Raw genomic sequence first — 19,256 nt, forward strand, 5'->3', positions numbered from 1 at the left:
CCTTTGTCAAAAATCAAGTGACCATAGGTGTGTGGGTTCATTTCTGGGTCTTCAATTCTATTCCATTGGTCTATCTGTCTGTCTCTGTACCAATACCATGAAGTTTTTATCACTATTGCTCTGTAATACTGCTTGAGTTCAGGGATAGTGATTCCCCCTGAAGTCCTTTTATTGTTGAGGATAGCTTTAGCTATCCTGGGTTTTTTGTTATTCCAGATGAATTTGCAAATTGTTCTGGCTAACTCTTTGAAGAAATGGATTGGTATTTTGATGGGGATTGCATTGAATCTGTAGATCGCTTTTGGTAAAATAGCCATTTTTACTATATTAATCCTGCCAATCCATGAGCATGGGAGATCTTTCCATCTTCTGAGGTCTTCTTCAATTTCTTTCCTCAGTGTCTTGAAGCTCTTATTGTACAGATCTTTTACTTGCTTGGTTAAAGTCACACCGAGGTACTTTATATTATTTGGGTCTATTATGAAGGGTGTCGTTTCCCTAATTTCTTTCTCGGCTTGTTTCTCTTTTGTATAGAGGAAGGCAACTGATTTATTTGAGTTAATTTTATACCCAGCCACTTTGCTGAAGTTGTTTATCAGCTTTAGTAGTTCTCTGGTGGAGCTGTTGGGATCACTTAAATATACTATCATGTCATCTGCAAATAGTGATATTTTGACCTCTTCTTTTCCGATCTGTATCCCTTTGATCTCCTTTTGTTGTCTGATTGCTCTGGCTAGAACTTCAAGAACTATATTGAATAAGTAGGGAGAGAGTGGGCAGCCTTGTCTATTCCCTGATTTTAGTGGGATTGCTTCAAGTTTCTCTCCATTTAGTTTAATGTTAGCAACTGGTTTGCTGTATATGGCTTTTACTATGTTTAGGTATGGGCCTTGAATTCCTATTCTTTCCAGGACTTTTATCATGAAGGGGTGTTGAATTTTGTCAAATGCTTTCTCAGCATCTAATGAAATGATCATGTGGTTCTGTTCTTTCAGTTTGTTTATATAATGGATCACGTTGATGGTTTTCCGTATATTAAACCATCCCTGCATGCCTGGGATGAAGCCTACTTGATCATGGTGGATGATTGTTTTGATGTGCTCTTGAATTCGGTTTGCCAGAATTTTATTGAGTATTTTTGCGTCGATATTCATAAGGGAAATTGGTCTGAAGTTCTCTTTCTTTGTTGTGTCTTTGTGTGGTTTAGGTATAAGAGTAATTGTGGCTTCGTAGAAGGAATTCGGTAGGGCTCCATCTGTTTCAATTTTGTGGAATAGTTTGGATAATATTGGTATGAGGTCTTCTATGAAGGTTTGATAGAATTCTGCACTAAACCCGTCTGGACCTGGGCTCTTTTTGGTTGGGAGACCTTTAATGACTGCTTCTATTTCCTTAGGAGTTATGGGGTTGTTTAACTGATTTATCTGTTCCTGATTTAACTTCGATACCTGGTATCTGTCTAGGAAATTGTCCATTTCCTGAAGATTTTCAAATTATGTTGAATATAGGTTTTTATAGTAAGATCTGATGATTTTTTGAATTTCTTCTGGCTCTGTAGTTATGTCTCCCTTTTCATTTCTGATTTTGTTAATTTGGACGCACTCTCTGTGTCCTCTCGTTAGTCTGGCTAAGGGTTTATCTATCTTGTTGATTTTCTCAAAGAACCAACTTTTGGTTTTGTTGATTCTTTCTATGGTCCTCTTTGTTTCTACTTGGTTGATTTCAGCTCTGAGTTTGATTATTTCCTGCCTTCTACTCCTCCTGGGTGTATTTGCTTCTTTTTGTTCTAGAGCTTTTAGGTGTGCTGTCAAGCTGCTGACATATGCTCTTTCCTGTTTCTTTCTGCAGGCACTCAGCGCTATGAGTTTTCCTCTTAGCACAGCTTTCATTGTGTCCCATAAGTTTGAGTATGTTGTATCTTCATTTTCATTAAATTCTAAAAAGTTTTTAATTTCTTTCTTTATTTCTTCCTTGACCACGTTATCATTGAGTAGAGCATTGTTCAATTTCCACGTATATGTGGGCATTCTTCCCTTATTGTTATTGAAGACCAGTTTTAGGCCGTGGTGGTCCGATAGCACGCATGGGATTATTTCTATCTTTCTGTACCTGTTGAGGCCCGTTTTTTGACCAATTATATGGTCAATTTTGGAGAAAGTACCATGAGGAGCTGAGAAGAAGGTATATCCTTTTGCTTTAGGATAGAATGTTCTATAAATATCCGTTAAGTCCATTTGGCTCATGACTTCTCTTAGTCTGTCGACATCACTGTTTAATTTCTGTTTCCATGATCTGTCCATTGATGAGAGTGGGGTGTTGAAATCTCCCACTATTATTGTGTGAGGTGCAATGTGTGTTTTGAGCTTTAGTAAGGTTTCTTTTACATATGTAGGTGCCCTTGTATTTGGGGCATAGATATTTAGGATTGAGAGTTCATCTTGGTGGATTTTTCCTTTGATGAATATGAAGTGTCCTTCCTTATCTTTTTTGATGACTTTTAGTTGGAAATTGATTTTATTTGATATTAGAATGGCTACTCCAGCTTGCTTCTTCTGACCATTTGCTTGGAAAGTTGTTTTCCAGCCTTTCACTCTGAGGTAGTGTCTGTCTTTGTGTCTGAGGTGTGTTTCCTGTAGGCAGCAGAATGCAGGGTCCTCGTTGCGTATCCAGTTTGTTAATCTATGTCTTTTTATTGGGGAGTTGAGGCCATTGATATTGAGAGATATTAAGGAATAGTGATTATTGTTTCCCTTTATATTCATATTTGGATGTGAGGTTATGTTTGTGTGCTTTCATTCTCTTTGTTTTGTTGCCAAGACGATTAGTTTCTTGCTTCTTCTAGGGTATAGCTTGCCTCCTTATGTTGGGCTTTACCATTTATTATCCTTTGTAGTGCTGGATTTGTAGAAAGATATTGTGTAAATTTGGTTTTGTCATGGAATATCTTGGTTTCTCCATCAATGTTAATTGAGAGTTTTGCTGGATACAGTAACCTGGGCTGGCATTTGTGTTCTCTTAGGGTCTGTATGACATCAGTCCAGGATCTTCTGGCCTTCATAGTTTCTGGCGAGAAGTCTGGTGTGATTCTGATAGGTCTCCCTTTATATGTTACTTGACCTTTTTCCCTTACTGCTTTTAATATTCTTTCTTTATTTTGTGCGTTTGGTGTTTTGACAATTATGTGACGGGAGGTGTTTCTTTTCTGGTCCAATCTATTTGGAGTTCTGTAGGCTTCTTGTATGCCTATGGGTATCTCTTTTTTTAGGTTAGGGAAGTTTTCTTCTATGATTTTGTTGAAGATATTTACTGGTCCTTTGAGCTGGGAGTCTTCACTCTCTTCTATACCTATTATCCTTAGGTTTGATCTTCTCATTGAGTCCTGGATTTCCTGTATGTTTTGGACCAGTAGCTTTTTCCGCTTTACATTATCTTTGACAGTTGAGTCAATGATTTCTATGGAATCTTGTGCTCCTGAGATTCTCTCTTCCATCTCTTGTATTCTGTTGGTGAAGCTTGTATCTACAGCTCCTTGTCTCTTCTTTTGGTTTTCTATATCCAGGGTTGTTTCCATGTGTTCTTTCTTGATTGCTTCTATTTCCATTTTTAATTCCTTCAACTGTTTGATTGTGTTTTCCTGGAATTCTTTCAGGGATTTTTGCGATTCCTCTCTGTAGGCTTCTACTTGTTTATTAATGTTTTCCTGTGTTTCCCTAAGTGTGTTCATGTCTTTCTTGAAGTCCTCCAGCATCATGATCAAATATGATTTTGAAACTAGATCTTGCTTTTCTGGTGTGTTTGGATATTCCATGTTTGTTTTGGTGGGAGAATTGGGCTCCGATGATGGCATGTAGTCTTGGTTTCTGTTGCTTGGGTTCCTGCGCTTGCCTCTCGCCATCAGATTATCTCTAGTGTTACTTTGTTGTGCTATTTCTGACAGTGGCTAGACTGTCCTATAAGCCTGTGTGTCAGGAGTGCTGTAGACCTGTTTTCCTCTCTTTCAGTCAGTTATGGGGACAGTGTGTTCTGCTTTCGGGCGTGTAGTTTTTCCTCTCTACAGGTCTTCAGCTGTTCCTGTGGGCCTGTGTCTTGAGTTCACCAGGCAGCTTTCTTGCAGCAGAAAATTTGGTCTTACCTGTGGTCCCGAGGCTCAGGTTCGCTCGTGGGGTGCTGCCCAGGGGCTCTCTGCAGCGGCAGCAACCAGGAAGACCTGTGCCGCCCCTTCCGGGAGCTTCAGTGCACCAGGGTTCCAGATGGTCTTTGGCTTTTTCTTCTGGCGTCCGAGATGTGTGTGCAGGGAGCAGTCTCTTCTGGTTTCCCAGGCTTGTCTGCCTCTCTGAAGGTTTAGCTCTCCCTCCCACGGGATTTGGGTGCAGAGACGGCATTGTTGTTTTTATGGGGTTGCAAGCTCCTTCAACTCTTTCAATTCTTCCTCTAATTCCCCCCAAGGGGGTTCTATTCTCAGTTCAGTGGTTTGCTGCTAGCATTGACCTCTGTACTGGACATGCTCTGGATGTGTCTCTCAGGAGAGATCTATATCCAGTCCCTTTCCGCATGCATCATCAATCTTATCTAGTTTTGCTTATAGCTTCATCAATCTTATCTAGTTTTGGTGGCTGTATATGTATGGGCCACATGTGTGTCAGGCTCTGAATGGCCATTCCTTGCTTTGCTTCCATATCGCCTCCTATGAATATTTTCCCCCTTTTAAGAAGGAGTGGGAGCATCTGCATTTTGGTCATCCTTTTTCTTGAGCTTCCTGTGGTCTGTAGATTGCATCTTGGGTAATTCGAGCATTTGAGCTAATATCCACTTATCAATGAGTGCATATCATTTGTGTTTTTCTGTGATTGAGTAACCTCACTCAGGATGATATTTTCCAGTTCCATCCATTTGCCTATGGATTTCATGAAGTCATTGTTTTTTTGTTGTTTTTTTTTAATTTACTAGTTTCTTTAATACATTATATTAAATGTTAGCACATTGGACAGAGTAACTGTAATGACTTCACATCACGTTAAAATTCAATAAGGTGTTGATGGTCACAACCTTGAACCTCACAATGGGTAGTAATCAGCCCATCAAACATCACCATTTTTTTTCTGTACAACTGTGTCATGTATTTGCTGTATAAAGAAGAGAGCAATGAAATATTAATATTGTGAAATATTTGGGGAAATTAAAACAGGGGGGAAGTAAAAAATAAATGTACAGTCACTTTCTCTTCTTTAGTCCAAGCTCTATACCTGACCAGCTTCTGCTGGGAGAGGGAACAGAGATTCTGCCATAAGGAATAATCAAGCAGTTGGAGCCATATGGTATATTGCTGGAATGCTAAGCTGAAGATAGAGTCAGAGTGCAAAGCCTGCCTTTTGGCCCCTTGTCTCATTGGTCTATACAATATTTACACAAAGGGCATGTGGGGGGTTCTTTTCCTTTTTTTTTCATCTTTATTAAATTGGGTGTTTCTAATAAGATTTCGATTGTTATTCCCTTTCCCGGTTTCCAGGCCAACATCCCCCTAGCCCGTCCCCCTCCCCTTCTCTATGGGTGTTCCTCTCCCCATCCTCCCCCCATTACCGCCGTCCCCCCAACAATCCCGTTCACTGGGGGTTCAGTCTTGGCAGGACCAAGGGCTGCCCCTTCCACTGGTGCTCTTACTAGGCTATTCATTGCTACCTATGAGGTGGGAGCCCAGGGTCAGTCCATGTATAGTCTTTGGGTAGTGGCTTAGTCCCTGGAAGCTCTGGTTGCTTGGCATTGTTGTTCATATGGGGTCTCGAGCCCCTTCAATCTCTTTCAGTCCTTTCTCTGATTCCTTGAACAGGGGTCCCGTTCTCAGTTCAGTGGTTTGCTGCTGGCATTCGGCTATGTATTTGCTGTATTCTGGCTGTGTCTCTCAGGAGAGATCTACATGCGGTTCCTGTCTGCCTGCACTTGTTTGCTTCATCCATCTTATCTAGTTTGGTGACTGTATATGTATGGGCCACATGTGGGGCAGGCTCTGAATGGGTGTTCCTTCTGCCTCTGTTCTAAACTTTGCCTCCCTATTCCCTCCCAAGGGTATTCTTGTTCCCCTTTTCAAGAAGGAGTGAAGCATTAGCATTTTGGTCATCCTTCTTGAGTTTCATGTGTTCTATGCATCTAGGGTAATTCAAGCATTTGGGTTAAAAGCCACTTATCAATGAATGCATACCATGTGTGTTTTACTGTGATTGGGTTACCTCACTCAGGATGATATTTCCAGTTCCAACAATTTGCCTATGAATTTCATAAAGCCATTGTTTTTGATAGCTGAGTAATATTCCATTGTGTAGATGTATCACATTTTCTGTATCCATTCCTCTGTTGAAGGGCATCTGGGTTCTTTCCAGCTTCTGGCTATTATAAATAAGGCTGCTATGAACATAGTGGAACATGTGTCTTTGTTATATGTTGGGGCATCTTTTGGGTATATGCCCAAGAGAGGTATAGCTGGGTCCTCAGATAGTTCAATGTCCAATTTTCTGAGAAACCTCCAGACTGATTTCCAGAATGGTTGTACCAGTCTGCAATCCCACCAACAATGGAGGAGTGTTCCTCTTTCTCCACATCCTCGCCAGCAACTGCTGTCGCCTGAGTTTTTGATCTTAGCCATTCTCACTGGTGTGAGGTAGAATCTTAGGGTTGTTTTGATTTGCATTTCCCTTATGACTAAAGATGTTGAACATTTCTTTAGGTGCTTCTCAGCCATTCGGCATTCCTCAGCTGTGAATTCTTTGTTTACCTCTGAACCCCATTTTTAATAGGGTTATTTGTCTCCCTGCAGTCTAACTTCTTGAGTTCTTTGTATATTCTGGATATAAGCCCTCTATCAGTTGTAGGATTGGTAAAGATCTTTTCCCAATCTGTTGGTTGCCATTTTGTCCTAAACAAAGTGTCTTGCCTTACAGTAGAAGCCTTGCAGATTTATGAGATCCCATTTGTCGATTCTTGATCTTAGAGCATAAGCCATTGGTGTTTTGTTCAGGAAATTTTCTCCAGCCCCCATGTGTTCAAGATGCTTCCCCTCTTTTTCTTCTATTAGTTTGAGTGTATCTGGTTTGATGTGGAGGTCCTTGATGCACTTGGACTTAAGCTTTGTAAAGTGTGATAAACATGGATCTTCTACATGCTGACCTCCAGTTGAACCAGCACCATTTGCTGAAAATGTTATCCTTTTTCCATTGGATGGTTTTGGCTTCTTTGTCAAAAATGAAGTGACTATAGGTGTGTGGGTTCATTTCTGGGTCTTCAATTCTATTCCACTAGTATATCTGTCTGTCTCTGTACCAATACCATGCAGTTTTTACCACTACTGCTCTGTAATACTGCTTGAGTTCAGGGATAGTGATTCCCCCTGAAGTCCTTTTATTGTTGAGGATAGTTTTAGCTATCCTGGGTTTTTTGTTATTCCAGATGAATTTGCAAATTGTTCTGGCTAACTCTATGAAGAATTGGATTGGTATTTTGATGGGGATTTCCTTGAATCTGTAGCTCGCTTTTGGTAAAATGGCCATTTTTACTATATTAATCTTGCCAATCCATGAGCATGGGAGATCTTTCCATCTTCTGAGATCTTCATCAATTTCTTTCTTCAGAGGCTTGAAGTTCTTATCGTACAGATCTTTCACTTGCTTCTTTAAAGTCACACCGAGGTATTTTATATTATTTGGGACTACTATGAAGGGTATCGTTTCCCTAATTTCTTTCTTGGCTTGTTTCTCTTTTGTGTAGAGGAAGGCTACTGATTTATTTGAGTTAATTTTATACCCAGCCACTTTGCTGAAGGTGTTTATCAGGTTTAGTAGTTCTCTGGTGGAACTTTTGGGATCACTTAAATATACCATCATATCATCTGCAAATAGTGATATTTTTTCCAATCTGCATCCCTTTGATCTCCTTTTGTTGTCTGACTGCTCTGGCTAGAATTTCAAGAACTATATTGAATAAATAGGGAGGGGGGGGGACCTTGTCTAGTCCCTGATTTTAGTGGGATTGCTTCAAGTTCTTTCCATTTAGTTTGATGTTAGCTACTGATTTGCTGTATATGGCTTTTACTATGATTAGGTATGGGCCTTGACTTCCTATTCTGTCCAGGACATTTGTCATGAAGGGATCTAATGAAATGATCATGTGGTTTTTATCTTTAGGTTTGCTTATATACTGGATTACGTTGACGGTTTTCTGTATAATAAACGATCCCTGCAAGACTGGGATGAAGAGTACTTGATCATGATGGATGATTGTTTTGATGTGCTCTTGGATCTGGTTTACCAGAATTTTATTGAGTATTTTTGCATCAATATTCATAAGGGAAATTGGTCTGAAGTTCTATTTCTTTGTCGGGTCTTTGTGTGGTTCAGGTGTAAGAGTAATTGTGGCTGCATAGAAGGAATTCGGTAGGGCTCCATCTGTTTCAATTTTGTGGAATAGTTTGGATAATATTGGTATGAGGTCTTCTATGAAGGTTTGATAGAATTCTGCACTAAACCCGTCTGGACCTGGGCTCTTTTTGGTTGGGAGACCTTTAATGACTGCTTCAATTTCTTTAGGAGTTATGGGGTTGTTTAAATGGTTTATCTGTTCATGATTTAACTTTGGTACCTAGTATCTGTCTAGGAAATTGTCCATTTCCTGAAGATTTTCAAGTTTTGTTGAATATAGACTTTTGTCGTAGGATCTGATTACTTTTTGAATTTCCTCTGAATCTGTAGTTATGTCTCCCTTTTCATTTCTGATTTTGTTAATTTGGACACACTCTCTGTGTCCTCTTGTTAGTCTGGCTAAGGGTTTATCTATCTCGTTGATTTTCTCAAAGAACCAACTTTTGGTTCTGTTGATTCTTTCTATGGTCCTTTTTGTTTCTACTTGGTTGATTTCAGCTCTGAGTTTGATTATCTCCTGCCTTCTACTCCTCCTGGGTGTATTTTCTTCTTTTTGTTCTAGAGCTTTTCGGTGCTGCTGACATATGCTCTCTCCTGTTTCTTTCTACAGGCACTCAGCGCTATGAGTTTTCCTCTTAGCACTTCATTGTGTCCCATAAGTTTGGGTATGTTGTACCTTCATTTTCATTAAATTCTAGGAAGTCTTTAATTTCTTTCTTTATTTCTTCCTTGACCAGGTTATCGTTGACTAGAGCATTGTTCAACTTCCACGTATATGTGGGCATTTATTCTTCCCTTATTGTTATTAAAGACCAGCTTTAGCCTGTGGTGGTCTGATAGGGTACATGGGATTATTTCTATCTTTCTGTATCTATTGAGGCCTGTTTTATGACCAATTGTATGGTCAATTTTGGAGAAAGTACAATGAGGTGGTGAGAAGAAGGTATATCCTTTGGTTTTAGAATAGAATGTTCTATAAATATGTTAAGTCCATTTGGTTCATGACTTCTCTTAGTCTGTCTATGTCTCTGTTTAATTTCTGTTTCCATGATCTGTCCATTGATGAGAGTGGGGTGTTGTAATCTCCTACTATTATTGTGTGAGGTGCAATGTGTGCTTTGAGCTTTAGTAAGGTTTCTTTTATGTATGTAGGTGCCCTTGTATTTGGAGCATAGATATTTAGCATTGAGAGTTCATCTTGGTGGATTTTTTCCTTTGATGAATATGAAGTGTCCTTCCTTATCTTTTTTGATGACTTTTGGTTGAAAATCAATTTTATTTTATTCGATATTAGAATGGCTATTCCAGCTTGCTTCTTCAGACCATTTGCTTGCAAAGTTGTTTTCCAGCCTTTCACTCTGAGGTAGTATCTGTCTTTGTCTCTGAGGTGTACTTCCTGTAGGCAGCAGAATGCAGGGTCCTCATTGCGTATCCAGTTTGTTAGTCTATGTTTTTTTACTGGGGAATTGTGTCCATTGATGTTGATAGATATTAAGGAATAGTGATTGTTGCTTCCTGTTATATTCATATTTGGATGTGAGATTATGTTTGTGTGCTTTTCTTCTCTTTGTTTTGTTGCCAAGACCATTAGTTTCTTGCTTTTTCTGGGGTGTACCTTGCCTCCTTATGTTGGGCTTTACCATTCATTATCCTTTGTAGGGCTAGATTTGTAGAAAGATATTGTGTAAATTTGGTTTTGTCATGGAATATATTAGTTTCTCAATCTATGTTAATTGAGAGTTTTGCTGGATACAGTAACCTGGGCTGGCAGTTGTTTTCTCTTAGGGTCTGTATGACATCTGTCCAGGATCTTCTGTCTTTCTTAGTCTCTGGTGAGAAGTCTGGTGTGATTCTGATAGGTCTGCCTTTGTATGTTATTGGACCCTTTTCCCTTACTGCTTTTAATATTCTTTCTTTGTTTTGGGCATTTGGTGTTTTGACTATTATGTGACGGGAGGTGTTTCTTTTCTGGTCCCATCTATTTGGAGTTCTGTAGGCTTCTTGTATTTTTATGGGCATCTCTTTCTTTAGGTTAGGGAAGTTTTCTTCTATGATTTTGTTGACCTTTGAGCTGGGAATCTTCATTCTCTTCTATACCTATTATCCTTAGGTTTGATCTTCTCATTGAGTCCTGGATTTCCTGTATCTTTTGGACCAGTAGCTTTTTCCGTTTTACATTATCTTTGACAGTTGTATCCATGATTTCTATGGAATCTTCTGCTCCTGAGATTCTCTCTTCTATCTCTTGTATTCTCTTGGTGATGCTTGTATCTACGGCTCCTTGTCTCTTCCTTTCGTTTTCTATATCCAGGGTTGTCTCCCTTTGTGCTTTCTTTAGTGCTTCTATTTCCATTTTTAATTCCTTCACCTGTTTGATTGTGTTTTCCTGGAAGTCTTTCAGGGATTTTTGTGATGCCTCTCTCTAGGCTTTTATTTGTTTATTTATGTTTTCCTGCTTTTCTCTAACGGAGTTCTTAAGTCTTTCTTAAAGTCCTCCATCATCATGATCAAATGTGATTTTAAATCTAGATCTTGCTTTCTGGTGTGTTTGGATATTCAGTGTTTGCTTTGGTGGGAGAATTGGGCTCTGATGATGCCATGTAGTCTTGGTTTCTGTTGCTTGGGTTCCTGCGCTTGCCTCTCGCCATCAGGTTGTCTCTGGTGTTACCTTGTTCTGCTATTTCTGACAGTAACTAGACCGTCCTATAGGCCTGTGTGTCAGGAGTGCTGTAGAATTGTTTTCCTGTTTTCTTTCAGCCAGTTATGGGAACAGAGTGTTCTGCTCTCACGCGTGTAGTGTTTCCTGTCTACTGGTCTTCAGCAGTTCCTGTGGGCATGTGTCCTGAGTCCACCAGGCAGGTCACTTAGAGCAGAAAAGTTGGTCTTACCTGTGGTCCCATAGCTGAAGTGGCTCCTGGGGGCCTACTTTTTAGCTCTCTGTGAGGGTGGCAATCAGGAGGGCCTGTGCCTCCTTTTCCCTGGGCCCCTGGGCACAGGGTTCCCAGATGGTATTAGGTGTTTTCCTCTGGAGTCAGAAGTGTGGTCAGAGTGTAGTCTCTTCTGGCTTCCCACGCGTGTCTGCCCCTCTGAAGGTTTAGCTCTCCCTCTCATGGGATTTGGGTGCAGGGAGCTGTTGATCAGGTCCCTTCAGGTCCAGGCAGTGTCTGGACCGCAGGGGACCTGCCACTTGAGTGCCCCTATCTTCCGGTTCCCAGAGGCCCTATACAGTTTCCTCTTGAGCCAGGGATGTGGGCAAGATTGGGCAGTATTGGTGGCCTCTCCTGCTCTGCAGTCTCAGGAGTGCCCACCTGTCCGGGTGGTGAGCTCTCTCTCCCACGGGGTTTGGGAGCAGGGAGCTGTGGACGAAGTCATTGTTTTTGATAGCTGAGTAGTACTCCATTCTGTAAATGTACCACATTTTATGTATCCATTCCTCTGTTGAAGAACATCTGGGTTCTTTCCAGCTTCTGGCTATTATAAATAAGGCTGCTATGAACATAGTGGAGCATGTGTCTTTCTTGTATATTGGAGCATCTTTTGGGTATATGCCCAAGAGAGGTATAACTGGGTCTTCAGGTAATGTAATGTGCAATTTTCTGAGGAACCTCCAGACTGATTTCCAGAATGGTTGTACCAGTTTGCAATCCCACCAACAATGGAGCAGTGTTTCTCTAACTCCACATCCTCGCCAGCATCTGCTGTCACCTGAGTTTTTTATCTTACATTTTTTATTTATTATTTTTTATTATATTTTTTATTTATTATTTACATTCTGACTGGTGTGGGGTGGGATCTCAGGATTGTTTTGATTTGCATTTCCCTGATGACTAAGGATGTTGAACATTTCTTTAGGTGCTTGTTGGCCATTCGATAATCCTCAGCTGAGAATGTTTTGTTTATCTCTGTACCCCATTTTTAATAGGCTGATTTGGCTCTGTAGTCTAACTTCATGAGTTCTTTCTATATTTTGGACATTAGCCCTCTATCAGATATAGGATTGGTAAAGATCTTTTCCCAATCTGTTGGTTGCCGTTTTGTCCTAATGACAGTGTCCTTTGCCTTACAAAAGCTTTGCAATTTTATGAGGTCCCATTTGTTGACTCTTGATCTTAGAGCATAAGCCATTGGTGTTTTGTTCAGGAAATTTTCCCCAGTGCCCATGTATTCGAGACTCTTCCCCGCTTTTTCTTTTATTAGGTTGATTGTATCTGGTTTGATGTGGGGGTCCTTGATCCACTTGGACTTAAGCTCTGTACATGATGATAAGAATGGATCAATCTGCATTCTTCTACATGCTGACCTCCAGTTGAACCAGCACCATTTGTTGAAAATGCTATCTTTCTTCCATTGGATGGTTTTAGCTCCTTTTTCAAAGATCAAATGACTATAGGTGTGTGGGTTCATTTCTGGTTCTTCAATTCTGTTCCACTGATCTACCTGCCTGTCTCTGTACCAATACCATACAGTTTTTAATCACTATTGCTCTGTAATCCTGCTTGAAGTCAGGGATGGTGATTCCCCCCAGAAGTCCTTTTATTGTTGAGGATAGTTTTCGCTGTCCTGGGTTTTTTGATATTACAAATGAATTTGCAAATTGCTCTTTCTATCTCTATAAAGAATTGAGTAGGAATTTTGATGGGGATTGCATTGAATCTGTAGATTGCTTCTGGCAAAATAGCCATTTTTACTATATTAATCCTGCCACTCCATGAGCATGGGAGATCTTTCCATCTTCTGAGATCTTCCTCAATTTCTTTCTCCAGAGATTTGAAGTTCTTGTCATACAGATCTTTCACTTGCTTGGTTAAAGTCACACCAAGATATTTTATGTTATTTGGGACTATTGTGAAGGGTGTCATTTCCTTAATTTCTTTCTCAGCCTGTTATCCTTTGAGTAGAGGAAGGCTACTGATTTGTTTGAGTTAATTTTATACCCCAACACTTTGCTGAAGTTGTTTCTCAAGTTAAGTAGTTCTCTGGTGGAACTTTTGGGGTCACTTAAGTATACTATTATATCATCTGCAAATAGTGATATTTTGATTTCTTCCCTTCCAATTTGTATCCCTTTGACCTCCTTTCGCTGTCTGATTGCTCTGGCTAGGACTTTGAGTACTATATTGAATAAGTAGGGAGAGAGTGGGCAGCCTTGTCTAATCCCTGATTTTAGTGGGATTACTTCAAGTTTCTCTCCATTTAGTTTGATGTTAGCTACTGGTTTGCTGTATATTGCTTTTACTATGATTCGATATGGGCCTTGAATTCCTATTCTTTCCAGGACTTTTATCATGAAAGGGTGTTGAATTTTGTCAAATGCTTTCTCAGCATCTAATGAAATGACCATGTGGTTCTTATCTTTGAGTTTGTTTATATAGTGGATTACATTGATGGATTTTCGTATATTAAACCATCCCTGCATCCCTGGGATGAAGCCTACTTGATCACGATGGATGATTGTTTTGATGTGTTCTTGGATTCGGTTTGCAAGAATTTTATTGAGTATTTTTGCATCAGTATTCAGAAGAGAAATTGGTCTGAAGTTCTCTTTTTTTGTTGGGTCTTTGTGTGGTTTTTGGTATACGAGTAATTGTGGCTTCATAGGATTTCGGTAGGGCTCTGTCTGTTTCAATTTTGTGGAATAGTTTGGATAGTATTGGTATGAGGTCTTCTATGAAGGTCTGATAGAATTCTGCACTGAATCCATCTGGACCTGGGCTCTTTATGGTTGGGAGACTTTTAATGAGTGCTTCTATTTCTTTAGGAGTTATGAGGTTGTTTAAATGGTTTATCTGTTCCTGATTTAACTTTGGTACCTGGTATCTGTCTAGGAAATTGTCCATTTGCTCCAGATTTTCAAGTTTTGTTGAATATAGGCTTTTGTAGTAGGATCTGATGGTTTTTTTTAATTTCCTCTGGCTCTGTTGTTATGTCTCCCTTTTCATTTTTGATTTTGTTAATTTGGACACACTCTCTGTGTCCTCTTGTTAGTCTGGCTAAGGGTTTATCCATCTTGTTGATTTTCTCAAAGAACTAGCCCCTGTTTGTTTGGGGGGTTTTTTTGTTTTTTTGTTTTTGGGGTTTTTTTTGTTGTTGTTGTTGGTGGTGGTGGTGGTTTTTTGTTTTGGTTTTTGTTTTTTTTATTCTTTGTATAGTCCTTTTTGTTTCTACTTGGTTGATTTGAGCCCTGAGTTCGATTATTTCCTGCCTCTTGGGTTTATTTATTTCTTTTTGTTCTAGAGCTTTAAGGTGTGCTCTCAAGCTGCTGCCATATGCTCTCTCCTGTTTCTTTTTGCAGGCACTCAGAGCTACGAGTTTTACTCTTAGTACCACTTTCATTGTGTCCCATAAGTTTGGGAATGTTGTATCTTCATTTTCATTAAATTCTAAGAAGTCTTTAATTTCTTTCTTCATTTCTTCCTTGACCAAGTTGTCATGGAGTAGAGCATGGTTCAACTTCCATATCTATATGGGCTTACTGTCACTATTGTTGTTGTTGAAGACCAGTCTTAGTGCATGGTGATCTGATACGATTCATGGGATTATTTCTATCTTCCTGTATCTGTTGAGGCCTTTTTGGTGAACGATTATATGGCCAATTTTGGAGAAGGTTCCATGAGGTGCTGAGAAGAAGGTATGTCCTTTTGTTTTAGGATGGAATGTTCTATAAATATCTGTTAAATCCAATTGGTTCATGTCTTCTGTAAGTTTCTCTACATCTCTGTTTAATTTCTGTTTCCATGATCTGTCCATTGATGAGAGTGAGGTTTTGAAATCTCCTACTATTATAGTGTGAGGTGCAATGTGTGCTTTGAGCTTTAGTAAGGTTTCTTTTATGAATGTAGGTGCCCTTGCATTTGGAGCATAGACATTTAGGATTGAGAGTTCACCTTGGTGGATTTTTCCTTTGATGAATATGAAGTGTCCTTTCTTATCTTTTTTAATGTCTCTTGGTTGAAAGTCAATTTTATTTGATATTAGAATGGCAACTCCAGCTTGTTTCTTCGGGCCATTTGCTTGTAAAATTGTTTTCCAGCCATTTACTCTAAGGTAGTATCTGTCTTTGTCTCTGAGGTGTTTTTCCTGCATGCAGCAAAATGCTGGGTCCTCTTTACATATCCAGTCTGTTAGTCCATGTCTTTTTATTGAGGAATTGAGTCCGTTGATGTTGAGAGATATTAAGGAATAGTGATTATGGCTTCCTGTTATTTTCATTGTTAGAGGTGGAATTATGTTTATTTGTCTCTCTTTTGGTTTCATTGCAAGGAAATTATATTCTTGCTTTCTGTATGGTGTAGTTTCTCTCCTTGTGTTGGAGGTTTCCATCTATTATCCTTTGTAGCATTGGATTTGTAGAAAGATATTGTGTAAATTTGGTTTTGTCATGGAATATCTTGGTTCCTCCATCTATGTTAATTGAGAGTGTTGCCGGATACAGTAACTTGGGCTATCATTTGTGTCTCTTAGGGTCTGTATGACATCTGTCCAGGATCTTCTGGCTTTCATAGTCTCTGGTGAGAAGTCTGGTGTGATTCTTATGGCTCTGCCTTTATATGTCACTTGACCTTTTCCCCTTACTGCTTTTAATATTCTTTCTCTATTTCGTGCATTTGCTGTTTTAACTATTATGTGACAGGAGGAATTTCTCTTCTGGTCCAATCTATTTGGAGTTCTGTAGGCTTCTTGTATGTTTATGGGCATCTCTTTCTTTAGGTTAGGGAAGTTTTCTTCTATAATTTTGTTGATATATATTTACTGGCCCATTAAGTTGGGAGTCTTCACTTTCTTCTATACCTATTATCCTTAGGTTTGATCTTCTCATTGTGTCCTGAATTTCCTGTATGTTTTGGGCTAGGAGCTTTTTGCATTTTACATTGTCTTTGACAGTTGTGTTGATGTTTTCTATGGTATTTTCTGCCCCTGAGATTCTCTCTTCTATCTTTTGTATTCTGTTGGTGATGCTTGTGTCTATGGCTCCTTGTCTCTTCCTTCGTTTTCTATATCCAGGGTTGTCTCCCTTTATGCTTTCTTTATTGTTTTTATTTCCATTTTCAATTCCTTCACCTTTTCAGTTGTTTTTCCTGTAATTCTTTCAGTGATTTTTGTGTTTCCTTTCTAAGGGCTTCTACTTGTTTACTTGTGCTTTTCTGCATTTCTCTAAGGGAGTTCTTTATGTCTTTATGTCCTCCATCATTATCAAAAAAAATGTGATTTCAAATCTAAATCTTGCTTTTCTGGTGTGTTTGGATATCCAGTATTTTCTTTGGTGGGGCAACTGGGCTCTGATGATGCCAAGTAGTCTTTGTTTCTGTTGATTAGTTTCCTGCACTTGCCTCTAGTCATTGGGTTGTCTCTGGTGTTTGCTTGTCTTGCTGTTTCTGCATGTGACTTGGCCCTGCTATAGGCCTCTGTGTCAGTACTCCTGTAGAACTGTTTTCCTGTTTTCTTTCAGCCTTTCCTGAGAACAGGTGCTCTTTTCTCAGCTGTGGAGGCACTCCTGGAGACTGTCTTCCAGCTCTAGGAGCGGGCAGGAATCAAAAGGTCCTGCCCCTGATTGCTCCTAGGTCCTTGCACCCAGCGGGCACAGTTGGCACTATATGATTCCCTCTTGAGTCTGGACTGTGGGTAGAGGGTAGTCTCCTCTGACTTCTCAGGAGTGTCCACACTTCTGAGGGTCCAGCTCTCTCACCCATGGGATTTGGTTGCAGGGAGCTGTTTGGCAAGATCAGTTCGGTCCTGGGCGCAGACCAGGCTGTCTGTTCCTATATGTCTCTGTCCAGAGGCAATGTGCAGTTTCCCCTTGGACCAGGGATGTGGGCCTAGGTGTGAATGCTAGGTTCTTTAGAAGAGTTTAAAAGCATCTCTTCTTTTGTCTTATTCATGATCTTAATGGGGATGCTTTGAGGTTTCCTTCAATTATCAAGATATTTACTGTAAATTTATCTATATAGCTTTTAATGGCATGTTCCCCAGTCTTTAGTGTCCTGGAATCTTAAATTACTTTAAGATTTATGTATTTTTTTATGCAGAAGTATATCTTGCCTGTATGTCTGTATGTTTACCATCTTCATGCTTGAAACTTACAGAGGTCAGAAGAGAGTATAAAAATCCCATGAAATTGGAGTTGTGGATTATTGTGAGATACCATATAGGTGCTGGGAACTGAAATCAGGTTCTCTGTAAAATCAACAGATGCCATTAACTACTGAGAAACCTCTCCAGCCTGTTTTGGGGTCTTTTATCATGAATGGAGTGGACTTTGTCAAAGGAATTTTCTTATTTATTGGAATGGCCATGAGATTTCTCTTTTAGTCCAGTTATGTAGTTTATTATATTTATTTATTTGGATATATTTGGGCCATTTCATGGCATGTATGGAATGAAGTCAATTTACTCATGATGAATGGTGTTTTTAATGTATTCTTGAATTCAGTTTTAAGTATATTTTTTGCTTGATATTGGGTCTCACTCTATAGTTTGGATAGCATGAAAATCGCTGTGTAGACCAAGTTGGCCTCAAACTCTGAGATCCACTTGCCTCTGACTCTATCTCAGGAGTGCTAGAATTGAAGGCATTTGCCACTATGCCCAAAGCAGTTTTTGAGGCAGGATCTCACTAAATTATCTAGGCTGGCACTGGATCGTTCTATCTCAGCCTCCTGAGTAGCTGGGATTACGGACATGTGTCGCTGTGCCCAGCTGTATTTCTATCTTCTTAACTAAATGTTAGGATATAGAGTTTTACTTGTCCATGGTTTTATTTGGATATACAAATTATGTAGGCCTACATTTTTTGAACCATGGGCAAGACAAAATGCCTGGGTTTGGGAATCTTAGGGAGCGGGCAGGAATCAAAAGGTCCTGCCCCTGATTGCTCCTAGGTCCTTGCACCCAGCGGGCACAGTTGGCACTATATGATTCCCTCTTGAGTCTGGACTGTGGGTAGAGGGTAGTCTCCTCTGACTTCTCAGGAGTGTCCACACTTCTGAGGGTCCAGCTCTCTCACCCATGGGATTTGGTTGCAGGGAGCTGTTTGGCAAGATCAGTTCGGTCCTGGGCGCAGACCAGGCTGTCTGTTCCTATATGTCTCTGTCCAGAGGCAATGTGCAGTTTCCCCTTGGACCAGGGATGTGGGCCTAGGTGTGAATGCTAGGTTCTTTAGAAGAGTTTAAAAGCATCTCTTCTTTTGTCTTATTCATGATCTTAATGGGGATGCTTTGAGGTTTCCTTCAATTATCAAGATATTTACTGTAAATTTATCTATATAGCTTTTAATGGCATGTTCCCCAGTCTTTAGTGTCCTGGAATCTTAAATTACTTTAAGATTTATGTATTTTTTTATGCAGAAGTATATCTTGCCTGTATGTCTGTATGTTTACCATCTTCATGCTTGAAACTTACAGAGGTCAGAAGAGAGTATAAAAATCCCATGAAATTGGAGTTGTGGATTATTGTGAGATACCATATAGGTGCTGGGAACTGAAATCAGGTTCTCTGTAAAATCAACAGATGCCATTAACTACTGAGAAACCTCTCCAGCCTGTTTTGGGGTCTTTTATCATGAATGGAGTGGACTTTGTCAAAGGAATTTTCTTATTTATTAGAATGGCCATGAGATTTCTCTTTTAGTCCAGTTATGTAGTTTATTATATTTATTTATTTGGATATATTTGGGCCATTTCATGGCATGTATGGAATGAAGTCAATTTACTCATGATGAATGGTGTTTTTAATGTATTCTTGAATTCAGTTTTAAGTATATTTTTTGCTTGATATTGGGTCTCACTCTATAGTTTGGATAGCATGAAAATCGCTGTGTAGACCAAGTTGGCCTCAAACTCTGAGATCCACTTGCCTCTG

Source organism: Rattus norvegicus, chromosome X, assembly GCF_036323735.1.
Source record: "Rattus norvegicus strain BN/NHsdMcwi chromosome X, GRCr8, whole genome shotgun sequence".
NCBI lineage: Eukaryota > Metazoa > Chordata > Mammalia > Rodentia > Muridae > Rattus > Rattus norvegicus.